The sequence below is a fragment of the Chelmon rostratus genome, chromosome 12, assembly GCF_017976325.1.
Source record: "Chelmon rostratus isolate fCheRos1 chromosome 12, fCheRos1.pri, whole genome shotgun sequence".
NCBI lineage: Eukaryota > Metazoa > Chordata > Actinopteri > Chaetodontiformes > Chaetodontidae > Chelmon > Chelmon rostratus.
Genome location: NC_055669.1, coordinates 2,710,836 through 2,717,730, shown reverse-complemented (window position 1 = coordinate 2,717,730; position 6,895 = coordinate 2,710,836). Strand labels below are relative to the sequence as shown.

General features: G+C 41.8%; 1 pseudogene; it reads left to right on the top strand.

Annotated features, from left to right (window-relative positions):
- Nucleotides 1-3,620: 3,620 nt before the first annotated feature.
- On the top strand, nt 3,621-6,313 carry LOC121614804 (annotated as a pseudogene).
- The last annotated feature ends 582 nt before the right edge of the window (nt 6,314-6,895 follow it).

Genomic DNA, 6,895 nt, shown 5'->3' with positions numbered 1-6,895 from the left:
TAGCAGCCACCCACCAGTAACATCCCCCAATTTTGGAAATAAAACTTTGAGGGCATCACATAACTGTAAGCAAAAAATGGATGCAAGTGTAAGCCTCTCCAAAAGAGAATTAAAGCTCATCATTCCAGCCAGAAATAGCATTTATCACACTGCATGACAAACTAGCAAATCCTTACAATACAGCTAGCCTTAAACAGCTAACTTCTTGTTATTACCTCTTCATGTGTTGTGTTTTCATCTAGATGAGCAGTCCGGCGGCCCAATCCTGCATGCATATGGACTATTTGCTCCTGCTCTTTTGGGGTTTTTTCACACTGCTTCGGCAACAAATAGAAGGCCACATCAAGTGGTTTAAGTCTCTTGGCAGGAACAAGATTTGCTGCAGGAAAGCGCCTCTTCCCTCTGCCCTTGGTAAAAAGACCTGGGAAGGATCTATAGAAAATACAAAAACATGGCACTGTATTGCCTATCCTCACCAGTTTCGTATAAAGTGCAATAGGCAATCTTTTACACCTTCAAATCCCATATATATTTTTTAGTTCATAAAGCAATTTCACATTAGCCTTAAGTTAAACAGGACTTTATATATTTTGAAGAGTCACAAAACATCAGATTGGACTTTTTCCAGGGTTTACCAACTTAGATTTGAATGTCTGCAATATTGGTAAGAAACATACCATGCAACAAATTATTATAATACTTTCTGTAAAAGTAAAGAGCTGAATTTTACCTGTACAAATCAGCAGCATCTGAAAATGTGCATACATAGGGCTTGCATTTAAATTGACCATAAGTCTTTACCTGGTCATTTCCATTTGAAGTGGTGGTCTCTCTGTCTGTCTCTGTTCTCTGCGGGATTGTATCCAAAAAATATTTATTAATCATCAATACATCTGCAACAGGTAAATCAAGCCATATGCACATGAACTGAAGTTTAATACTAAACCTCATATCTTGATTTGTTGCGCCACCACTGGCTGAGCCCCTCTCAGCCGAACTTATTAGCTGCAATAAGTGCCTGGCTGACTGCACAAGGTCAGCCTGACTATCCTGTCATCACAAATACAGCACAAAAAAAATTAGGATCTACAAGCCAGCGGCACAAAGAGGGTTTAAACAGCGAAACGATAATGATAAGCAATGAGTTTGATGACAGACAGCTACATTATTTGCTGTCCATTTGTGCTATTTTTAAAACTGTTTTGGGTAAAGCAACAGTTAAATGTACTGTCAGTCAAATATTTCTTGTCAGATACTCGCTGCCACAGAACTGTGAGTGACATTACTAGCAGTAACCCATGCAAACATAGCGTTAGCTAATTGCTAACCGTTTTGACGGACGCCACCCCGTAATACGTTCTGTGCAGATATTGCTCAAGAACTTCTGTTAATGTGCAACGAGTCCGGTGATATCTGTTACTGAATTTTTTGAACAAAAATGGTAAATAATGAGTAAATACACTCACCGAAGGGCCGTCGTTTCTGCCTGCTGTCGCCATAGCTGTGTGAGCTTCACCGCTCTCTGTTTTGGGGTCACAGGTCACAGGTGGAGCGTAACGTGATTGGCTGGTTGTTGAACGATTTGATTCAGGGATCGATTGCTTCTGTTTTGTTACCCGGATGTTGACTCTGAATTTTTGACACTGAATTTTCGACACTGAATCTCTGGAGACACTGAATTTTCGGTACTGAATTTTTTTTGAGACATTGAATTTTTTTTTACACTGAATTGTTTTAGACATTGGAAAAAAATCAGAATCAAATAAAATTCAATGCTTGAAATTTGATGACTTTTAAAATTCATAGTCTGATTTCGATGCAAAAAAAAATTCAGTGCCAGAAATTCAATGCAAAAAAATTCAGTGCTAAAAATTCAAATTCATACTCTGATGGCACAGATTTGCTTCCATAGTTTTGGCAGATGTTTCGCAGGTGAGCCGAAACTCCTCATATAATATGAGTCTTGGACACGACAAAAAGCATCAGCCGGAGAAAAAAACTGAGGTACGTTTACTGGACTTTTGTTTCCACAGGGACAAAACCTGAGGTACGTTTACTGAACTTTTGTTTCCACTGATTTTTGCAGATGTTTCCCAGGAGAGCCCCGGTGATGGTGAGGATGGAAAAGCCCCAGGTCTGTGTTGTCGGCTCGCAGTTTGAGGGAGTACTGCTGAGCCCCGGAGATTACGAGAAAGACCTTCTATTCTGCACCTCAGGAAAGTTGCTGTCTCAGTGAGTACTGGACAATGAATTTTCCTTTTGTCCAATTCTTGTCATGCGAATTACTTTTGTTTCTGTAAAAACAGGTAATGTACAGGATTGGCCCAATATTGACAGTAGAACCCGTTCCATTGTTACCTCTACAGGCCTGAGTTTCATGAAACTTGGTGGAAGGGTGTAGCATCATCCAAGGACCCATCAAATTTTGGAGCTGATTCGAATCATGGGGCAGATACTTGAATTATTTTTCACTGTCTTTAACAATCTGAGATAGGGTATTTGGCCTTGGCAGAATAAATGTCATACACCTTAAAATCCAGCAGATGGTAGTAAAATTCAATAGTGAGAAAACCCAGCCAGTTGTAGAAAGACCATGACTCCATATCACAATCCACATTTATGGGTACCAGTAATACTCTGGGGCAGCTGACACATGTAGCTTCTTAAACTTCATACAGAAAGCAGTTGTTATGGAGACATATATAGTGGCTGCTCTTGCAGATTTGCATATCGTAGAAGAGTGAGCTAATGTTCTTCATGGAGGTCTGCTCTTTGAGTGTCCTTCTAGTTTCAGATGCTTCCTAGGTCCAGTCGTGTTTTGCCACGGGTTGGGCTTTAATACTCTGACTGCTCTTATAAAACAGTTAAGGCAGAAACCACACATGCTGTGTATCATTGGAAGAATATCTGCAATCTGTTTAGGCGCACCTACAGCAGTACTATCACACGAGGGTGGCACTAGCTCAACATGAGGTCCAGAGGGCTCAGTCTTTAGCTCTGGACATCTGCATGGAGATCCAGGGCTTTCTGCACGGCCGTCATCCTGACATGCCCCTGGGAGAAATGAGCCTTGGAGGTTCTCTACTGGATGACCTGCAGGTACACACTCATACAATATATATTAGTTTTGTTGCTGATAATACACTTTTAGAAAACGTTTCTACCCCTCAATAATGTCATGCCACCTTATTATTTCTGTCTGTCTCCCTCTCTGTCTCTCTCTCTCTCTCTTTGTGTGTGCATGTGTGCGTATGTGCACGTGTCTGTGTTTAGGTGGTCAGTGCAGACCATGCATGTCTGCTGGTGCCTCTACAGTCTTGTTTGACCAAAAGCCCAACATATTCCATTTACAATGATGTAAGGTAAAAAAAGCAGCAAATCATCTCATTTGAGAGGCTGCAATTAGAGAATGCTTCACATTTCTTTTACTGTTTTGTTTGAAAAATTACTGAAACATGTAATCTATTATCAATATGGTATTGGCGATTGTTTTTTTTTTCTCAATCACTGACCATTTTAGCTCTAACTAAAGCTGAAACCTTTAGAAACATTCACATGCAGAATTTTTAAAAATGCCTTATTTAATACTTTTATTGATACCAACACTGAATCAAATCGATATGTTTTCTGCGATGTGAGTGTAAAGGGTGATGCTACCTCTGCAAGCCTTTGTAACTTACATTGAAGCAGTAATAATAGACTTATTTAAAGGCTAACTTTCGTTTTTTACAACCTGGACCTTATTTCTAGCATTAAATACGACCATTTACTCACCCAGACAACTTTGGTGGCATGTGGAGTCGTTTTGAAGAAATTAGCCCCAGAGGAGCGGCGCGTATATCCGTGTAATGCGAGTACAGGGCATCCACGCGCAGCCTCTATATAACGCATAATCTGCGGTGAAACTCGTTCATATTCCAATATTTTGTTATGATATGCTGGTGCTATTCCCCTCTGAGCCGGCGGTCGGCTAGTTTAGCTGTAGTTTGGCACAGCTATGGTTCGTTATTGCGTATTCGTAGCCGACCGCCGCAGAGTTAGTTGTGTTGTGGCTGCTCGCAGCATGCGGCGTCCGGTAATGACATCATCCACGTCAGAGGTAGTTGTCTAGAGACGCCGGATATTGATAACATGCCACCACGGGCTCAGAGGGGAATAGCACCAGCAAATCATAACAAAATATTGGAATATGAACGAGTTTCACCGCCGATTATGCGTTATATAGAGGCTGCGCATGGATGCCCCGAGTACTTGCATTACGCTCCTCTGGGGCTAATTTCTTCAAAACGACTCCAAATGCCACCAAAGTTGTCTGGGTGAGTAAATGGCCGTATTTAATGCTAGAAATAAGGTCCAGGTTGTAAAAAAAGTTATCCTTTAAGCACGGGTATTGAGCCATTCACTGAAACCAGTCTCTCCTTGTGTCTCGTAGGTACCTGGTGGGCGGCTACCTGTCGTCAGAAGCTGTTGTGAACATGTTTAGTAAGACTATCATGGAAACTATAAGCTGGCCATCCATCAGCAGCACTATGGACTGTCTTGTCAGACCTGTACTGGGAGGACCAGACCTGAGACTGGAGATTCGGTTCGTGTTCTTTGTTGTTTTCAATGTTGACATTCAATTACAAGTCAAATGCTTGGTTTTCATGAGTTAACACCACTGCTGTTGCACTTTTAAATGTTACAGTTTGAAGTTTACAAAGAAGTGATAACACAATTGTTCAATAGTTGGTGATGCAGCGATTAAGTGCCAAGTTGCCCAAAAATGATAAAACTGGTTAAATGTCAGTGGTAAGCTGCTATTCAAGGACAATGCTGTTGATTTACCTGTTATCCTTTTATCAATTGCTAAATTTTGTTCCTGATGTGTGACACCCTTCCCACAGTCTTGCATGTAAAAGTCCAGATGATTGTTCACATTACTCCTTATCTTCTGAAGGTGTAAATAGGCAACCCAAGTGGCCAAACACATAGATTTATTACAAGCTGTGTGATGTTTTTTGTGTGTGAAGCTTAATGTGCTTGCTCTCTCTAATGGACTTCTCTCCTAATGTAATCCTTCAGGCCTGGACATGAAAAATAAGGGGCTCAAAGCAGTGATCAGCCCCTGTTCATCTCCATGCTGCCTCTGCTGAGAGAGGGGGACGTGGTCCTGACTGCCCAGCCTGAGCTCACCTCTCCCTGGGTCAACGCCTGGCACCTCTCTCTCTACCCGTGGGAGACTCAGCGCCTGGCTCAGCTCGACGCCGCTGATGCTGGATGCCGCAGACAGACACTTAAAATCCTCAAGGCGGCATGCAGACTGAATCCCGCCTTGCGACCACTCGAAGCCGCCCCGCTAGCCAATCTCATCCTGTACCTCAGCGACAGTGAGAGCAGCTGGTCCCAGATCAGCCTGGATGTGAGATTCCAGCAGTGTATTGTAGAGCTGATTGGCTACCTAGAACAAGGGGCGTTGCACAGTTACTTCAAGCCAGCTGTCAATCTGCTCAGCGGCTTGTCAGAGGACCAGGTGGATCGGATGGGCTTCATGCTCTACTGCTCTGTGTCAGAGCCTGAAATACTGCTCATATAACAGTCTGCACATACAATACATTTCTCAAGCTCTGACACACACAGAGATCAAAGGATAATCTTTTATCATCCAAGATTGGTTCATGGCAAAGACGTTGTATTCTTCCCACCGCCTTCTCTCGTTGTTTATCTCCTCCGTCCTGCTTCAATGCGTGGGAACAGCGTACAGTTGGAATGATGAACTGGCAGGCCACCATGGACATCTACGCTGCAGGAGGAGAAGCTACAGGGAGACTTCAGATGTGAAAGTGATAATCAAGCTTAGCCAGCCAGTGCAAGGAAAGAATACATACCAAGGAAAGGAGCTGAGAAAGAGTTTATCAAGGTGTTTGAAACAATGCTTCAGTATGTGCCTGATCAGAACTGCCCACACACACCACAGCCAAGTCTGCATTTAGGTTTGTGTGCTCATTAGTTTTCACAGGGAGTCAGTGATGGTGAGCTTGGCCAGGTTCAGTTCAGTATATCCATTAACATCAGAATAGCAGTTTATTGCTTCAGTGCATACATTCTTTCTGTCTTTAAATTGATGCCGTGTGCTGTGTATAATTTTCCTGAAAATCCTTAATATATTTCAACTATGCAGAAAAATAATGACCTGCTGACACCCACCAGGTTTTGTGCACTTATTAAGCTACTCAGTCTGTCTGAGTTGGACTTAATGAACTCAGCATGTATATTTTATTATACTGGTGGTGGAAGTGTGCAGTATTTTGTTTGACTTGTTTAGTGTTCAGTCTATTGCCAATCATTTGGGTAAACTAACCCTTTTCAATTATGGTTTAAGTTTTCTAATAATTTTATGCACTTGCTTTTACATACAGTATGAATGTTGTTGACATTTCTTCAGTTGTGTTTTCTTGCTGAGTGAAAGAAATTTGTTTGTGATTGAATGTTGAAATGGCAAATAAAAAATGTAAGCGTTTGTTTATACACTCGAGCTGTTCAGAGATCCTTTTCTAAAGTGATTCAAATATAGGTGATGGGTGGCAGGACAAAATTTCCAGTCTTACTCTGTGCCAAAATGACTCTGACAAACAGGTGAAGTTAAAATGAGGCTGAATTTGTCAAATTTTCCTGAGTGTTTGTAGTCAGAATTCCTCTGATGGTGTTTCCTTGATGAGCTGTGGCAGAGCCTTTGAAATGTGTATTAACACGGAATATTAAATCCGGGGTCAAATTCCTTGTGTCTACAGATACTGGATCAATAAAGCAGATCTCTCAGTAAGGACTGTGGATTTTGTCCCTGTCACACTTGAGTTATAAGAAGAAGGGATCTGTTCAGTACAAACTGGACTGATTGCAGTGACCACTAATGTTT